The 19,868-nt window shown below is 51.4% G+C and overlaps 1 long non-coding RNA gene across 11 annotated transcripts in view; it reads right to left on the reverse strand.

Annotated features, from left to right (window-relative positions):
• Positions 1 to 19,868, reverse strand: part of LOC125154124 (uncharacterized) — a 59,383-nt gene that overhangs the window by 36,726 nt on the left and 2,789 nt on the right. For 6 of the 11 annotated variants that reach the window (XR_007147683.1, XR_007147684.1, XR_007147681.1 and 3 more), the window contains exons 2-4: positions 16,592 to 18,184; positions 4,605 to 4,899; positions 3,332 to 3,423 (exon numbers count right to left, since the gene is read on the reverse strand). This is a non-coding gene — a long non-coding RNA (uncharacterized LOC125154124). The remainder of the gene's footprint in view (positions 1 to 3,331; positions 3,424 to 4,604; positions 4,900 to 16,591; positions 18,185 to 19,868) is intronic. The other 5 variants (XR_007147690.1, XR_007147687.1, XR_007147689.1 and 2 more) reach the window with 4 other exon arrangements.

Here is a 19,868-nt window from a genome sequence, read left to right on the forward strand (position 1 = left end):
AACTGCTGGGCCAAAGAGCACGTCTGTTTACTCCAAGGCTGCACATGTGTGCGTGCGTGTGTGCATGCTCACACATACGTGTGTGCGTGTGCCCACGTGTGCTCATGCACGCGTGCGCGTGTGCCCACGTGTGCTCATGTACGCGTGTGCGCACACTTGTGCGCTCGTGTGTGCGCACGCATGCATGTGTGTGTGCGTGTGTTTACGCGGGTGCGGGTGACAATCTCAAACCTATGCAAAGGTTGCAAATGCGGTGCAAGGATTTTTTTCTGACTGCTCTAAAAATAAGCTGCTGACTGGAAGGCTCCATCACCCCCAAAATCTTTCCACAAACGAGGACGCTGTGCTACATCAGGGCGGCACAACCATCACAATCAAACCAGGAAAGGGACACGATGCTTTGTTAATCCTGTTACACTGCACTAACCTAATCCTGGGCTGCATCCAAGTTCTGCCATTTGTCCCCATGCTGCCATCAGAGAAAGAAGGTCCAGCTTAGAGCTGTGTGCTGGCTTCTTTACCCTCTTTCTTCTCAGTCAGGAGAAGCTCTTAGTCTCGTCTGGACTCTCACGATCTTGGTGCATTTGAAGAACACAGGTCAGTTACTTTGTGGAGCATCTGTCCATTTGGGTTTGTCTGATGTCTCGTCATGATTAGATGCACCTCTAGCAGGAATGCCACACAAGGAACTGTCCTAATCACACATCAGGTGGCAATTTGTCCCCTTATGGATGATGTTCCTGTCACCTGACTACCCCCGTGTCCCCTAGTCTTCTCCACTTATTTTCTTTGCAGTTAATAAGAATTTTGAGAGAGGGGCACCTGGGTGGCTCAGTCAGTTGACCATCCGACTCTTGATTTCAACTCAGGTCATGATTTCATGGTTCATGAGCTTGAGCCCTGCGCTGGCCTCTGTACTAACAGTACGGAGCCTGCTTGGGATTCTCTCTCTCTCCTCTCTCTGTGCCACGCCCCCGCCCCCGTGCGTGCTCCCTCTCTCTCTCAAAATAAATAAACTTAAAAAAAAAAAAGAATTTTGAGAGGAGGAACTTTGAGTCTATTTCAATGTTCCATTTCTCATGGAATTTTGAACTTATTTGTGCATTTCTTTACATCAGTTTAATGTGTGGATTCTAGTATATGCAATCTGTCCCTAATTTTACTTATTCTGATGCTGTAATTGTCCTAGAGTTGGCAGGTGGGACCCTCCATACTGGCTTCTGTGGTGTCTGATGTGTTGCCACCATTCTGGAAGCATTTCCTGTCTCGCAGAGTCTGATGTTTCCTGCTCGTCTTTCCCTGCTCCACCACCAAAATGAGCTGTCGGCCCAAAAAGTCCTCATTTCTTTTAGTGAAAGGGGTACTCAGGCCAATCTCTCAGGGTGCTGTGTGCAGAGTGCCAGGTTGCCCCTACTTGCGGGCTCCCCGGTGGATGCCGCCTCCTCCAAGGAAGCTCTGAGTGATGACCCACCATGCTGGCCTCATCCTGCCCTTGCCCCTGGGCTCATTCCCTGAAAAGAATGGCCCTGAAATCTTTAGGAAGGGACTGAACAGTGAAAGGGAAGGAGAAAAAGAGGAGCCGTGTCAACATCTTTCATTAATTAAGGCTGAAGAAAGTCTGTATTTTTCTACCACCAATACCACCACAAGAACTTGAAAGGCCTCATTACCAACACTGCATACAATCCTCTTAAAGTCAGTAACAGTTTCCTATCTAAGTCTGATTTGATCAGTAACGATGCTAAACATTTTTCCGTGTTTACTGTTATCATTTTTGTGTTTGTCTTTCATGTCTTTTGCCTTTTGATAATCATTTCTAAGAAATTCTTACATACTAGGGGAGCATGCCTATAAATTTTTTATAATTAAATTACCTTCCTAATTTTTCGTCCTTATTTTCGTCTTAATTTATAATTTCAATGTCAATTCAAATCTGTTTTTTGTGTGCTCGCTTACATTTTTTTCTTAAAAATGACATTTTCATCTTAGAGTGGATAGAACTTAGAGTTTTCTACTTAGAGTCCTGTTTTGTCTTGTCTTCTTGTTCTTTGGTGGTTATATTTTGAAATCAAATCTGCCTAGAATTTAGTACATTCTAAGTACATTCTTAGTACATTCTAAGATCTACTTTTAGTGTATGTAATTTATTTCTTGGTCCCATATGATTGACTGAATAACTTTTCTTCATTGATTAATGATGATCCTATTAACATTTAGTAGATTGTTACATGAACACATAAAATTATTGCATAAATTCTGATTCTTTCCAGAGTGATCTATGATCTTCCATTGATATAAATGAGGGCTCCTGCAGGCGCACTACCTTTTGTGGCTGATTGTAGCTTGGACTACAGCTGGAGGTCTGATAAGTAATCTCTGACCTCAAGAGAGGCCTCTTCTCTAAAAGTGCTTGCGGTTCTTCACATTCACTTCTTCTCCAGGTGAGCTTGAATCACAAGCTTCAAAGATCGAGATATAATTTTGTCGTGACTCATACGACATCTTTAAAACCCAGGAGAATTAACGCATACGCTATTCCGTCTTTGCCTTCCGGTGATGGTGTCTCTTTCGCTCACTGTTTTTTTTTTTTTTTTTTTTTTTTTTTTTTTTTAAATTTTTTTTTTCAACGTTTATTTATTTTTGGGACAGAGAGAGACAGAGCATGAACGGGGGAGGGGCAGAGAGAGAGGGAGACACAGAATCGGAAACAGACTCCAGGCTCTGAGCCATCAGCCCAGAGCCCGACGCGGGGCTCGAACTCACGGACCGCGAGATCGTGACCTGGCTGAAGTCGGACGCTTAACCGACTGCGCCACCCAGGCGCCCCACGCTCACTGTTTTAATAACCTCAGTGAGATAGTGAGCATTTTCCACATTAAGCCACTGTCTTTCTGGATAAGTTAACTCCTAGGTACTTACCACTGAGATCAGGCCTCAGTTTGTCCCTATCACATTTTCCAAATCACCACTGACTTTCTTTGGAAACATGCTCATTTCATACATCTTGTTGCCATTGTCCTTCCTACAAAATACTATGCACTTCCCACCTCCCCCCACCGCCCTGGCTCTATACCCCAGACACATTTGCTCAGGTCTGCAGTGGCCAGCCATGTAGCCAGCTCCCTGCATCTGGAAGGAGAGGTCCTGATGGGAAGGGCCCACCATGGTGGCCTTGGGGAAGAACCCCCCAGAAGACGCGCAGGCAGCCCTGCCCTCTGATGTGCCCAGAGCCAGCAGGGACCCTCTTCTGCCAAACCGACACCCACACACCCACCCGCAGTCCCTGTGCTCTTTGCTCATGGAAATACCTCCGTGGTCTGTGATTACTCACCCACGTTCCCAACTTCCTGTGCTGTAGGCAACTTGTGTCTCTTCCTTTTTACTTCATTTGTTCTTTACATATTTTTTAACCTTCCAGCGTCCCTGTGAGAAGGAAGGGCAGCGAACAACACTGAACACCACCAGCTCATGACCATCACAGCCTGCTGTCTCTTACAGTGAGCCTTAGAAACCGAGACCCTCCCCACACTCACTTAAGGAGCAAATACGCAGTACGAGATGAAGACCTACAGCACACACACCTCCCTCCCATCTTTTCACGAAAGACCGCGCTCAGTGGCGGTCAGAGCGGCACTGCATGACGGTCACCTCTCGCTCATCTCTCAGGATAACAGAGGCCCGCGCTCCCACTGTCAGCCTGTGGTCATGGGATCGTGTGCCCCTCCTTGCACAGGGGGCAGACTAGGCAGAGACCTGGCTTCCGAGGTCCCGGGGCCCTTTGGCCCTCCTATGACCCCTGGTGATCTGCATCTGGGCGGCTTCCCGAAAACCCATCTCGTGGTCAAGTGTATGTGGTCTCCAGGAATTGTTTCCTGAAGATGTGGATTACAGAATGGAGGGACCTTTGGTGAAATCTGCATTGTGCATTTTCCTGCAAGGACATCTCCAAAGACATTTTAAAAATACATGTGGAAAAAAATCAGGTTTTCAAAAATAGTAAACGTTACAAACTAAGCTGCACATTTCCTCTTTTCTGTATAAAACAGAACACGCGTGGTTATTTTTAGCTCCTGGAGCTCCACTGGGAACGTGGAGCATTAGTATGTGCCAGTGTATACACAGAGAAGTCCTTGTTTTGTCAGCCGCTCAAGCCCTGTAAGGGCACGTGTCTTCCTAAAGGATGCGTGTAAGCAAACCACTGTCTTCCCTTATGCTGATGCTGGTCTGAGTGTGAATGGGCTGAGGCGGGAAGGAGATGGGTGGGTGCTGTGGACACAGATCATTTACTGGGCAGACAGTCCCCGCTTCCTGCCCGAGGGGCTCTGGGACTGAGGAGTCAGTGGGAGGGAAGCAAGACAGACAGGGTCCTGCTCCGGAGGCACTCGGTCTGGTGGAGGGAGGAATGCCATTCTCTCAACCCTCTTGGGGTCTCTGGCCTGGGCCTGAGACTTAGCAGGAGAAAGACACACAAGTTTATTTTACCTAAGTTTTTCATCACATGGGAGGGAGCCCTCATAAGGAGAACAAAGACCCAGGATTGGCAAAAACGAGAGGTTTCATGCTAGTGTGAACAGAAAGGGACAGTGGGAAAGTATCCAAAATACCTGGATAGGAGTTATTTCAACAAGAATTCTCTCGGCCTGGGCTCCCGTCCCCTTGGCAAGACCACTTCCTTCCCCCTGGTGCAGGGACAGCAACTTCACCCTGGTCTGTGTCCTGCTCTCAGGAAGAAAGGGGGAGATACGGACGCTCTTCTTGTACCTGCTGTTTTTCAAGTGCCTTTTGCTCAAATCATCTTATGCCAAAGTGGGGTGGCCATCTTGGGGTGGCGTGTTCGGCCACCGTTTACGGTGAACAAGTAGGAAGACGAGTGACAGTTTGCACCATGCTGTGTTCTGGCTGAAAGACACATAAGGGAAGCCCTTCCAAACCTGCTCCAGACAGACTCCAGGCAAAGGCTGGGGGTGGGGGCTGTAAAGGACGTTTGTTTTCAAAGTCAGGAGTCCTACGCAAATATTAAAAAAAAAAAAAAAAAAAAAAACACCACACGACAACACGGCACATACTTTGTTTAACTTGTGAGGAACACGTAAGATATTACAACCAGTTCAAGGCAGAGTTCAGACACATTCGTATACAGGCAATCAGAAATGCTGAAATAAATCTACAAATTAATGTCAGTATCAACAGGGCAATTGCATTCCAAAGGACAAAATTTAGTTGCATTTCTATGGGCAATAATTAGTTGCATTATTATAAGTTTCCTACAGTTTAAAAGCTGTAAAATAGCTCAAGGCAATAAAAGGCACAGGCCCGAACTGAATCACAAAACCTAGAGGGGGAACGACAATAATTTTTTTTTCTATCTTAATGTTTCACATTTTTTTCTAACAGGGCAAACATTCAGTTCTGTCTCAGCATGGCTAGGCCTCTGCATGAGGTGATATGGTGTCTTTCAGAAAACTGAGCCAGAGACCAGTGCACTGGGAATGGGGTGAGGGCTGCAATCCCAGGGAAGGAGTAAGAGGCAGGAGCAGGAGTGTCAGTGGGAAGAAAGGGGAATAAATACAGAGTGATGCCCTTTGGTTTTGCTGTTGGTGGGTTTTTTTTGTTTTTGTTTTTCTTTTTGGCTTGCCACAGATTATAAAGGAAACAGCAAGATGATGGCTCACTGAGTTATCTTCAGGGAGACTTTAGGGAACCACTGCCTCTCTAGACCTTCTAGAGAAAAGGCAAGCAATTTATCTGCCGGTCTCTTCAGGTTGGTCAAGACCCTTCCAAGCATCTACTGGCCTTTGCCCAAAGCAGGAGCTGTGACCACCGGGGAAGTCATCACAGTGGAGGCAGGCTTCTCGAACCATAAAGAGGTGCACCTGCACACACTCTGGCTGGTCCATGTGAGGTGGAGCCGATGGGGTAGACGGAAGGGGTGGGGTCGATGGGGCCAGTGAGGCAGGTGGGGCGGATGGAAGCGATGAGGGAGCTTGGGGCACGGCGAGGGCAAATACAGGCTGGCATCACCCCCACCCCCCTCCCCGGTGGAATATGTGTGATATTCCTCGGACGCTCCTGGCTGCCCAAGAACAAAGGAAAGGGGTTTAAGTGCTTGCCATGGTGATGTGGGAAACTGCAGCAAATGAAAAATTAAATTTCCTTACTGCCTACAGCCCATTGACAAGTCCTTGAGACCGGCAGAGGGACCTCCCTCTAGGAGCTCAGCTGCCTCAATGATGACACTTTGCTGGGGCCAAAAGAGAACCCTAGCTTAACATCATCCCAACCTCAAGGTTCCTGTAAGTCTACTTCCTTTATCTCAACTGCCCCAAGATACATGCTGGCAATCACACTCCAAACTTACGGCCCCCCGATAAACATCTGGGGGGGTCTCATGACCGAGGTTTTACTAAATGGTAATAAATGGTGTCTCCCTAGCAACAGCTAACCCCTCAAGGTCCCGGAAACCTTGTTTCCAAAATTCCTTAGAGACTTACTCTATCCCTGACCCCCTCCCAACCTACGGGTAAAGAATGAGCTACCTGTCACGACCCCAGAGCAGCTCTTCCCGCCAGGGGTCCTGTCCACATACTTTAATAAAATGACCTTTTTGCATCAAAGATATCTTCAAGAATTCCTTCTTGGCTGTTGGCCCCAGACCCTATGAACCCATCACCCGAAAACATCATCAGGATGGATGAGACAAGCGGGACAGATGGAGAAGATGGAAAGAACGGAATGGGCGGGCCACATGGAAGGGCATTCCTGCCGGCAGAGGTCATTTTAGCTCTGTCCCCACGTTCTACTTGCCTGCTAACAGTACCTGGGCAAAGTCTGAGCTTCTGTGGCATCTAAAGGAAGGAAAACACTCCCCAACCCGGCCATCCCTGCCCAGCTTGCCAGAGGCCAACACCAAAGCACACGTGGCCCAGGGGCCCAGTGGCCCAGTCTGGGCTCTGGTGAGGACACGTGGATGCCAGGGAGGACTGCTGTCCACAGACAGCTGGGAGCTCTGTCTGGACTCTGCCCTGTGGCCTTCTCCTTGTGTTACGTTCGCCTGTATCCCTTTGCTGTAATAAACCACGGCCCTGGGGCGCCTGGGTGGCTCAGTCGGTTAAGCGTCCGACTTCGGCTCAGGTCATGATCCCGCGGTCCGTGAGTTCGAGCCCCGCGTCGGGCTCTGTGCTGACCGCTCGGAGCCTGGAGCCTGCTTCGGATTCTGTGTCTCCCTCTCTCTCTGACCCTCCCCCGTTCATGCTCTGTCTCTGTCTCAAAAATAAATAAACATTAAAAAAACTAATAAATTACAAAAAATAAACCATGGCCCTGAGTACATCAGCTCTCACTGAGCTCTGAGAGTCCTACTGGGGCATCCCCCACTTGCAGTGTGTTCCCTCGAACCCTGCAATAATGTTAGCTCTACATGCATGAGAGCACTTGAGAGCCCGGAAAACTATCTGGAAAAATGCTGATAGTAGATACCTCTGGCGTGCAGCACGTACATGTGTGTTCTCATCAGTCTGTGTGTGTACGTAAAGCACCTGTAACACACCCGGCTCTGCTCTGCCACTCACGTGGTTGCGGGCTCAGCGGGCCCATCACTTCGGTGAAAAGCAGCAGACCACTTCTTACTGTGAGCTTCACCAGGACACTTAGGTTTGCGCCCAAGCCCGTCTATGCTGCTTGTCCACACTCTCCCTCCTGCTGAGCTCGTTTATTATTATGGAAACCAGCTTCCGGCTAGTGCTAATGAAAGAAAGTGGTTTCTATGAAAACCAGGATAAACTTGACTTGGAAAATCAAGATAAAGGCAAGTTGAAGTTCTTTTAAAAACTGATCTTGAATTAGGTATAGACAAGATAACTGTTAAACAGAAAATAATTTTCGAATATTTGGAAGAATTCTGGTCTTAGACTGCCTCACAAATACACTCGATTTCTCAGTCCACTTTAGAAAAACACTGAAACCACACATCTTAGGAAAACAAATTAAGGGTGCGGTTTATGCTAAAAATGGAGACTAAGAATCCAGTTGTGAGACAAGTGCTCACTCAGACTCTTCAGCCCCATACAGAAACATCCAGAGTTGTGACAGGAGCCACAAGTGGCCACATTAGGAAGGCGGTTAGGGGTGTGGTGGCCTCTGGGCAGGAAAATGACCAGGAAGGAAGCAGGGGGCTTTCTGGAGCCATGACATTGTCATGCATCTTGTCTGACTTTCCACATTTGTCACAACTTACCAACATGTGCAGTTAAAACCTGAAGGTTTCACTATATGAAAAGTAGATCTCAATAAAATTGCTAAAAATTAATGCACAGATAGCTACAAATTTTAAGTTAAAATATATGTAGCCTGTATCTCCTTCCTGTCTATTACCTATTTTCACAGCTCTTATATTTAAATGACAGATCATGTTGGCTTCACAGAACTGTTTCTTCTAGCCATATATGAAAGGCCCACACTAATATCATCTTCAATGGGGAAAAACTGAGAGCTTTCTCCCTGAAATTAGGAACACGACAGGGTTGGCCACCCTCACCACTGTTGTTTAACACAGAGTTGGAAGTCCTAGCTACAGCAATCAGACAACAAAATGAAATAAAAGGCATTCAAATTGGCAAAGAAGTCAAACTTTCCCTTTTCACAGATGACATGATACTCTACATGGAAAACCCAAGAGGCTCCACCAAAAAACTGCTAGAACTGATACATAAATTCAGCAAAGTCGCAGAATATAAAATCAATGTATAGAAACTGGTTGCATTTCTATACACCAGGGATGAAGCAACAGAAAGAGAAAGAATCGATCCCATTCACAATTGCACCAAGAACCATAAAATACCTAGGAATAAACCTAACCAAAGACATAAAAGATCTGTATGCTGAAAACTATAGGAAGTTTATGAAAGAAATTGAAGACAACACAAAGAAATGAAAAAACATTCCATGCTCATGGACTGGAAGAACAAATATTGTTAAAATGTCGGTACTACCCAAAGCAATCTACACATTCAATGCAATCCTTATCAAAAGAACACCAGCATTCTTTGCAGAGCTAGAACAAACAATCCTAAAATTTGTATGAAACCACAAAAGACCCTGCATAGCCAAAGAAATGGTGAAAAAGAAAAACAAAGCAGGAGGCATCGTAATCCCAGACTTTAGCCTTTACTACAAAGCTATAATCATCAAGACAGTATGGTATTGGCACAAAAAACAGACACCTAGACCAATGGAATAGAATAGAGAACCCAGAATTGGACCCACAAATGTATGGCCAATTAATCTTCGACAAAACAGGAAAGAGTATTCAATGGGAAAAAGACAGTCTCTTTAGCAAATGGTGCTGGGAGAACTGGACAGCAACATGCAGAAGAATGAGGGGCACCTGGGTGGCTCAGTCAGTTAAGCGGCTGACTTCAGCTCAGGTCATGATCTCACAGTTCCTGAGTTCGAGCCCCGCGTCGGGCTCTGTGCTGACAGCTTGGAGCCTGGAGTCTGCTTCGGATCTGGGTCTCCCTCTCTCTCTGCCCCTCTCCCACTTGCACTCTGTCTCTGTCTCTGTCTCTCTCTCAAAAATAAATAAACATTGAAATAAATAAATAAATAAATAAATAAGATGCAGAAGAATGAAACTGGACCACTTTCTTACACCATACACAAAAATAAATGCAAAATGGATAAAAGACCTAAATGTGAGACAGGAAGCCATCAAAATCCTAGAGGAGAAAAGAGGCAACAATCTCTTTGACCTTGGCCATAGCAACTTCTTACTCAACACGTCTCCAAAGGCAGGGAAGTAAAAACAAAAATGAACTACAGGGACCTCATCAAGATAAAAAGCTTCTGCACAGCGAATGAATCAATCAGCAAAACTAAAAGGCAACCGATGGAATGGGAGAAGATATTTGCAAATGACGTATCAGATAAAGGGTTACTATCCAATATCGAAAAAGAACTTATCAAACTCAACACCCAAAACACAAATAGTCCGGTGAAGAAACGGGCAGAAGACATGAAGAGACACTTTTCCAAAGAAGACATCCAGGTGGCCAACCGACACATGAAAAAATGCTCAACATCACTCATCATCAGGGAAACACAAATCAAAACCACACGGAGATACCACCTCACACCTGTCAGAGTGGCTCACGTTAACAACTCAGCAAACAACATATGCTGGCGAGGATGCAGAGAAAGAGGATCTCTTTTGCACTGCTGGTGGGAACGCAAACTGGTACAGCCGCTCTGGAAAACAGTGTGGAGTTTCCTCCAAAAAATAAAAACAGAACTACCCTATGACCCAGCAGTTGCACTACTAGGAATTTATTCAAAGGATACAGGAGTGCTGATTCGAAGGGGCACGTGCACCCCAATGTTTATAGCAGCACTATCAACAATAGCCAAATTATGGAAAAAGCCCAAATGTCCATCGACTGATGAATGGATAAAGAGGATGTGAGTTATATATAGAGTGGAGTACTACTCAGTAATGAAAAAGGATTGAAATCTTGCCATTTGCAACAACATGGATGGAACTGGAGGGTATTATTCTAAGTGAAATAAGTCAGTCAGAGAAAGGCAGATATCATGTTTTCACTCATATGTGGAATTTGAGAAACATAACAGAAGACCATAGGGGAAGGGAAGGGGAAAAAATAGTTACAAACAGAGAGGGAGGGAGGCAAACCATAAGAGACCCTTAAATACAGAGAACAAAACTGAGGGTTGAGGGAGTAGAGAGGTGGGGGAGAGGGGAAATGGGTGATGGGCACTGAGGAGGGCACCTGTTGGGATGAGCACTGGGTGTTGTATGTAAGCGATGAATCACAGGAATCTACTCCCAAAGCCAAGGGCCCACTGTATACATTGTACGTAGCTAACTTGACCATAAATCATATACATTTTTTTAAAAGTGTTACTTCTGTTACTTTCACAATGAAAGAATAAGTGTATTTTAAATAAAATAAAATTTAATAACTTTCATCATTGTCAGGGGTAGGAGCGGGATCCTGTATGAAAGGGAAATACCATCCACCTTAGACTAAGAACTTTTCCAGTGAGAGATTTAAGTGAGGTTGAGGGCACACAAATGTCCTGGAGAGTTGCCTAAAATACAGAAAATGTTCCATCTTTTGGATTTCTAAGCAGAGGGCAGAAACTCACCCCAACTCTCCTTTCATGATGGGTGACTGGTGCCCAGGACCCAGGAGGGGAGCCTGCGTGGCCACAGCTCTCTAGCAGGCCACCTGGGGCCACGACAGGACTCCTGGAAGGCACCCAGGTGGGCTTCCTTGTTGGGCAGAGGGCTGCCAGTGTTAGCAGTGATGAAGACGTGCTGAATATAAACGTGACAATGTTTCTAAACATTGTTGGAAGAGCCAATTTCACCCTCGCACGCGCTGCAATCGGACATGTGGCCTCTGACTGCAGGAACGACCACAGAAGCAAACGAGCCTGCGAGGCCCCCTCCCTCTCCTCTACATCGGCCTCAGCGCTCACTTCTCATCCTTCCCTCAGAAACAAGTCCCCAGGCCCCCAGCGGGCTGCAGAGACCCAATACCAGGCTGACCGTGATGGTGCTGACTTCTGGAGGGAGTCCTGCACACGGGACAGTCAGTGCCTTCTCTGCAAGCCCAGGTGTGATACACGGGGCAAAGTCCCTTTGCCGGTGAGGCAATGAGGCCAGGGGCAGATGGCTGTGGCTCTGGAGGCTGGACCGGCCCTCCTGGGCCGGGGACCCTGGTATATCTCCGGTGGGGACACCGCACCACACCTGGGTCCACAGTGGCCCAGCTGACTCGCATTTACAGGGAGCAGTGGATGGAGCCCAGGCCAGTGTTCTGGGCGGTTCCAGGCAATGCTGCAGCACGGGTCACTTCCCACCCTGCACCTCCCAGAGAGGGGACCTCTAGCTGTTGAGATTCTTCTGCCCATTCCAGAGTTTAGACACTACTGGGGGGCCTGGGAGATCCGATGGGACAGACTCACTCTTGTTAGGACTTAAGGTAGGGAAAGCCCTGAAGTAGGCTCCCTAGGAGACAGAGACTGATTTCCTGACCTCGGCCTGGGAGTCCAGCGCTACCTGTGGGGCTGATTCTGGCCTCACCCCAGGACCCAGGAGGTGCCTGAACTGAATGTAGAGAAGTCTGCACCAAATCCCAGTGAAGGAGGATGCTTCACTGATTGGTGGGATAAAGGAGTGAATTGCTGAGAGGCGCTGGGTGCAGGCCCTCTATGGGTGGGGGTCACTTGTGCTGGTGCAGGACCCCCCATACACCCCCACCAAAGTCAGGGCTCAGCACAGATTCGGCACAGACTCAGCACAGACCCAGCACGAAGCAAGCACGGATTCAGCACAGACCCAGCACGGACCCAGCACAGACCCAGCACGGACCCAGCACGGACCCAGCACGGACCCAGCAGGGACCCAGCAGGGACCCAGCACAGACCCAGCACGAAGCAAGCACGGATTCAGCACAGACCCAGCACGGACCCAGCACAGACCCAGCACGGACCCAGCACGGACCCAGCACAGACCCAGCACGGACCCAGCACAGACCCAGCACGGACCCAGCAGGGACCCAGCACGGACCCAGCACAGACCCAGCACGGACCCAGCACGGACCCAGCACAGACCCAGCACGGACCCAGCAGGGACCCAGCACGGACCCAGCACAGACCCAGCACAGACCCAGCAGGGACCCAGCACGGACCCAGCACAGACCCAGCACAGACCCAGCAGGGACCCAGCACAGACCCAGCACGGACCCAGCACAGACCCAGCACAGACCCAGCACGGACCCAGCAGGGACCCAGCACAGACCCAGCACGAAGCAAGCACGGATTCAGCACAGACCCAGCACGGACCCAGCACAGACCCAGCACAGACCCAGCACGGACCCAGCACAGACCCAGCACGGACCCAGCAGGGACCCAGCACAGACCCAGCACGAAGCAAGCACGGATTCAGCACAGACCCAGCACGGACCCAGCACAGACCCAGCACGGACCCAGCACAGACCCAGCACGGACCCAGCAGGGACCCAGCACGGACCCAGCACAGACCCAGCACGGACCCAGCACGGACCCAGCACAGACCCAGCACGGACCCAGCAGGGACCCAGCACGGACCCAGCACAGACCCAGCACAGACCCAGCAGGGACCCAGCACAGACTCAGCACAGACCAGCACGAAGAAAGCACGGATTCAGCACGGACCCAGCACGGACCCAGCACAGACTCAGCATAGACCCGGCACGGACCCAGCACAGACCCAGCACGGACCCAGCACAGACCCAGCACGGACCCAGCACGGACCCAGCAGGGACCCAGCAGGGACCCAGCACGGACCCAGCACAGACCCAGCACGGACCCAGCACGGACCCAGCAGGGACCCAGCACAGACTCAGCACAGACCCAGCACAAAGAAAGCACGGATTCAGCACGGACCCAGCACAGACTCAGCACAGACCCTGCAGGGACCCAGCAGGGACCCAGCAGGGACCCAGCACAGACTCAGCATAGACTCAGCACGGACCCAGCACGGACCCAGCACAGACCCAGCACGGACCCAGCAGGGACCCAGCACAGACCCAGCACGAAGCAAGCACGGATTCAGCACAGACCCAGCACGGACCCAGCACAGACCCAGCACGGACCCAGCACAGACCCAGCACGGACCCAGCAGGGACCCAGCACGGACCCAGCACAGACCCAGCACAGACCCAGCACGGACCCAGCACAGACCCAGCACGGACCCAGCAGGGACCCAGCACAGACCCAGCACGAAGCAAGCACGGATTCAGCACAGACCCAGCACGGACCCAGCACAGACCCAGCACGGACCCAGCACAGACCCAGCACGGACCCAGCAGGGACCCAGCACGGACCCAGCACAGACCCAGCACGGACCCAGCACGGACCCAGCACAGACCCAGCACGGACCCAGCAGGGACCCAGCACGGACCCAGCACAGACCCAGCACAGACCCAGCAGGGACCCAGCACAGACTCAGCACAGACCAGCACGAAGAAAGCACGGATTCAGCACGGACCCAGCACGGACCCAGCACAGACTCAGCATAGACCCGGCACGGACCCAGCACAGACCCAGCACGGACCCAGCACAGACCCAGCACGGACCCAGCACGGACCCAGCAGGGACCCAGCAGGGACCCAGCACGGACCCAGCACAGACCCAGCACGGACCCAGCACGGACCCAGCAGGGACCCAGCACAGACTCAGCACAGACCCAGCACAAAGAAAGCACGGATTCAGCACGGACCCAGCACAGACTCAGCACAGACCCTGCAGGGACCCAGCAGGGACCCAGCAGGGACCCAGCACAGACTCAGCATAGACTCAGCACGGACCCAGCACGGACCCAGCACAGACCCAGCACGGACCCAGCAGGGACCCAGCACAGACCCAGCACGAAGCAAGCACGGATTCAGCACAGACCCAGCACGGACCCAGCACAGACCCAGCACGGACCCAGCACAGACCCAGCACGGACCCAGCAGGGACCCAGCACGGACCCAGCACAGACCCAGCACGGACCCAGCACGGACCCAGCACAGACCCAGCACGGACCCAGCACAGACCCAGCACGGACCCAGCACAGACCCAGCACGGACCCAGCAGGGACCCAGCACGGACCCAGCACAGACCCAGCACGAAGCAAGCACGGATTCAGCACAGACCCAGCACGGACCCAGCACAGACCCAGCACGGACCCAGCAGGGACCCAGCACAGACCCAGCACGAAGCAAGCACGGATTCAGCACAGACCCAGCACGGACCCAGCACAGACCCAGCACGGACCCAGCACGGACCCAGCACAGACCCAGCACGGACCCAGCACAGACCCAGCACGGACCCAGCAGGGACCCAGCACGGACCCAGCACAGACCCAGCACGGACCCAGCAGGGACCCAGCACAGACCCAGCACGAAGCAAGCACGGATTCAGCACAGACCCAGCACGGACCCAGCACAGACCCAGCACGGACCCAGCACGGACCCAGCACAGACCCAGCACGGACCCAGCACAGACCCAGCACGGACCCAGCACAGACCCAGCACGGACCCAGCACAGACCCAGCACGGACCCAGCACGGACCCAGCACAGACCCAGCACGGACCCAGCAGGGACCCAGCACAGACCCAGCACAGACCCAGCACAGACCCAGCAGGGACCCAGCACAGACTCAGCACAGACCAGCACGAAGAAAGCACGGATTCAGCACGGACCCAGCACGGACCCAGCACAGACCCAGCATAGACCCGGCACGGACCCAGCACAGACCCAGCACGGACCCAGCAGGGACCCAGCACGGACCCAGCACGGACCCAGCAGGGACCCAGCAGGGACCCAGCACGGACCCAGCACAGACCCAGCACGGACCCAGCACGGACCCAGCAGGGACCCAGCACAGACTCAGCACAGACCCAGCACAAAGAAAGCACGGATTCAGCACGGACCCAGCACAGACTCAGCACAGACCCTGCAGGGACCCAGCACGGACCCAGCAGGGACCCAGCACAGACTCAGCATAGACTCAGCACGGACCCAGCACGGACCCAGCACGGACCCAGCACGAACCCAGCACAGACCCAGCACGGACCCAGCAGGGACCCAGCACAGACTCAGCATAGACTCAGCACGGACCCAGCACGGACCCTGCACAGCTGTGCCTGCCCTACACAGCTGTGCCTGGCCTCTCTGATGCCAGGCTCAGCTTGGAGGCTGCAATCTACTCCCTCTGCAGCTGCTCTGGGGCCAGGCACCCGCTGCATTAATCCGTGCACTTCCAAGATCCCAGGGTCCGAGACCAGGGAAGGCAAGGAGGTGAGTGTATGGCGATGTCTGGAGATGGCAAGTCCAATGGTGCCACAGAGGGGACACCCTTGGACAGCTCGGGGAGCGCCAGCAAGTTTGGGCCACTTTTACGGGTGGTGCGGCCACTGTAAGACACTCTCTTACAGTACCTGCAGGAAAACTCCTTCCCAAGGAACAAGTCATACACAGTGGACACTGAGGAGTGGCAGCTACTCCCTCTTACTCGGCCCTTTTCAGTGTTGGCATCACCAGGATTACAGCCTTTTCAGAGGGATCTCTGTCTGGTTTTCAAATTGCTGGTGATCACTTTGTATTAAAGGTAATCTTCCATTTGGGGAGAAGACTCAGAACATGTATGAAGGCTCGGGCAGAACGTTGAGAACACGCCCTGTGCATCTGCATGGCTGGAGCGCAGGGGCTCGTGGCCTGACTCCGGACACGTCCAAACAAGTCTAACTGCTGTGGGCAGCGCTCAGCTTCATACCAGAGAAGTGGGCCCCTCCAGAGGGAGGAGGAATGTGTAGGCTTGTGGTTTTGTCCTAGCATTCCTGAGTCTAGACATGGGATAAGAACTTGGGAGGATTCTCAGCGTGGGGAAAGAGAGCTAAGGGCATGTGATAGGAGCACAGCGTGTGCAGAAATGTGGGCAGCGGGGATGGGCAGGGATGGGAAAGTCTGTACAGCCATGCACCTGGGCCTTTGTGGATCCTCTCAGCCACCGCTGCCCCTGAAAAGGCCAAGAAGCCACACTTACGCATGATTCCTGAGTCCTCGCACAGTGGAAGCCTTTTACACCGGGAGAAACTGAAGAAAGTCTTTTCAGCTTGGTGGCCTCACGTCAGGGAGGACAACCCTGGGTCCAGGGGAGCATCGCCACTGGGCACGACCACTGGCGACCAGCATCCTGGTGGCCTATGTCCTGTGCCTGTTCCAGCTTCTTTTCCCAGACGCTTCAGGGCCCCCGTCTTGTACAGGAGAAACGCCCAAATCAGAGGGCAGGGGGACCGCAGGGCGAGGGGACCTGCCATCTGCCCACAGAAAATGCCACGAACCAACATGCAGTTTTACATGTGACTTACACAACCCCGCGTGCCAAACGGCCCCACAGCGAGTCTTTCTTCACCTAGATGCCCTGACCCAGGCTACAGGAGGTCATCTGGTTTCTTTCCAAAACATCCTAGGTGCACACTAGGGCATTCTTCCATGTATTGTAAGGTCTCGGTGTCCCCCCACACCCCATTTTTGTTGATCTGTGGTGTACTCTGCTTAGGGAATTCCCTCCTTAAGCTCCTGGAGGGACCTGGGGCTCCCTGGGATGCCGGGGTCCTACCTACGCTGCAGGCCGCTGGTGTCTACCGTCCAAGCAGGCCCGCAGGTCCAGGGCAACAAGGGGAGGAGCTGGTACTCCCTTTCCTCACGAAGGCAGGGCTGCGACGGAGTCAAAGGGAGACCAGCACCTCAGCCTCCCAGAGAAGAGCGGACTGCCATGCCCCTGCACCCACACTCCCAAACAAGCACAGCTCTCAGATGGGACTAGTCCCTGGCTGGCCTGACCCGGCTCCACGTGACCCTTCAAACAACCACAGAGAAGCCAAAGAGGCCCAGGATGAACTAAAACCCAAGCGGGGAGGAAACCTGAAGACATCCGCAACCGTCCACGACACAAAGCTGGCCTGTACCTCCTACGCTTCCTGTTCGTGACATCGTGCCGCACCAGCCATTTGACGCCAGGTCCCCTCCTCAGGCCTCCCCCTGAGCGAACGGAAACCGCTCCCAACCTTCGTTTCTCCGTGTACTGGTCTGCCCCTGTCCCTAAATACAAGCTGCAAGAGGCTGAGGACTAAGCCTGTCTTACCCTGAGGCCACCAGGTAGAGCCGGACAGTGTGTGCCACCAAGGGGGTGCTTTGCCCACCAGGCCTGGTGCCCAAAGGGGCATACCTGCCAGAGTGGGCACACAGCTTCTGGCCATCTCCCCAATGGAGGCCTTCTTCCATCGGCACAAAGGGTCTGTATGAGCTACAGGTGGCCCTGTGGCCTCCTCAAGCACACAGGACCCACCCCAGTCACCACTCCCAGTGTGTGCAGATCCCCATCACTGTCACATGGGGGTGAGGTCGCTCCTGGGAGCTGCCCCTCATCTCCTCCCCTTGACCAGCCACCCTTCATCATTTCTCACCCATGAACCTCACACACGTGTTAAGATGCAGGCCTCCCGAACAGCACCTAACAGATGAGGAGTCTCCCCAGTTGTCGTTGTCAAGCACGGCCTGCCCACATGTTTCTGGCACGTTTCAAGCACGTTCTGAGCACGTTTCAAGCACAAGATAACCAGGGTGATCCAACAGGCTGAAATAAAACATAGTGGACACATCATCAAGTGTGGCTAACTATGGATAAGTGCTGGAATTTCCAGCCTTTTAAAAATATTCAGAAAAAAACTGGAAGCATCCCATTGTCAACCTCTCCGCATCCCTAAGAGGTACTGGAATTCATAACTGGATACCTACCACTACTTTAAGATAATGGATAAAAGTAGAAACCTCTGGGGGCACCTGGGTGGCTCAGTGGGTTCGGTGTCTGACTCTTGGTTTTGGCTCAGGTCATGATCTCACGGTTTCGTGAGTTCGAGCCCTGCATCAGGCTCTATGCTGGTGGTGCAGAGCCTGCTTGGGATTTTCTCTCTCTCTCTCTCTCTCTCTCTCTGCCCCTCTCCCCCTCACACTGTCTGTCTCTCTCAAAAATCAACTAAAAAAAAAAAAATTTTTTTTTTTTAAGTAGGAACCTCTGACTTAAAAACATACGTATTTTTCTCCAGGTTTATGAAAACTTTCACACACACATAAAAGATGTTTTATAATGTACAGGGGTGCATGGTTGGCTCGGTCGGTTAAGCATCTGACTCTTGATTTCGGCTCAGATCACAGTCTCACAGTTCGTGGGATTGAGCCCCATGTCAGACTCTGTGCTGCTGACCCAGAGCCTGCTTGGGATTCTCTCTCTTGCTCTCTGCCCCTGCACCACTCACGCTTTCTCCAATCAATCAACATTAAAAAAAAAGAAAAGACTTATAATGTACAGACATACAGGGATACTCCATTACTATTACTAAGTACCATTAGTAATGGTATTATTATTAGTACCTTCGCTACATTAACACTTTGGTTCATCACACAATTCTATTTTTTCCATCCTTCTATGCATCTATCATCAGTCTTTTTTTGCCAGCTACCGCTTCACCCAGTGTTGCTCAACAGCAAACACATGCCGAGTGAAGAAACCACCAACCGATACGTGCTGTGTGATTCCACTTACACAACGTTATGGAAAGCGAGGCCAGACACTTGGTTCTGGGACCTGCTGAGAGCAGAAGCTGTACCATAGTTGTATTATTAACCTAGCTTCCCATCCCATTCTTTTCTTGTGTTTCCCTAAGCCCTGTGCATGACTCATCATTAACTTTGCCCTTTCCACTTTATCCCTTGTTTGCACATTGATTATAAGAATCTGATGGAAAACAGATGATAACATTTTTCTTAAAACTATCTGATGTACCAGGCAGATCCCAGATGGCGCCTCACTGTCCAGAAGAATGCATACCTTCAGTGGTTTCAAGACTACCCTCAACTTTCAAGAAGCCCATAAACTTCCCTTCACATACTCGCATTCCTAACCAATCACATATAAACTGTCCCTAGATTCAACAAGGCAAGGCAGCTTTGGAAATGACCCCCTGCCTCCTCGTTGGGCTGCCCTTCTGATAATAAAGCTTTCTGTGCTTCAAGAACTATGTCAATCATTGGCTTACCACGCATCAGGTGCCTCAACAAAAGGACAAATCTCTATAGGGACAGAAAGAGGACGGGGCGCCTGGGGGGCTCAGTTGGTTGAGCGTCCAACTTCGGCTCAGGTCATGATCTCACGGTTCGTGGGTTCAAGCCCCACGTCGGGCTCTGTGCGGACAGCTCGGAGCCTGGACCCCGCTTCAGATTCTGTGTCTCCCTCTCTCTCTGCCTCTCCACCACTCACGCTC

Source organism: Prionailurus viverrinus, chromosome E3 (genome assembly GCF_022837055.1).
Source record: "Prionailurus viverrinus isolate Anna chromosome E3, UM_Priviv_1.0, whole genome shotgun sequence".
In the NCBI taxonomy this organism is placed as follows: Eukaryota; Metazoa; Chordata; class Mammalia; order Carnivora; family Felidae; genus Prionailurus; species Prionailurus viverrinus.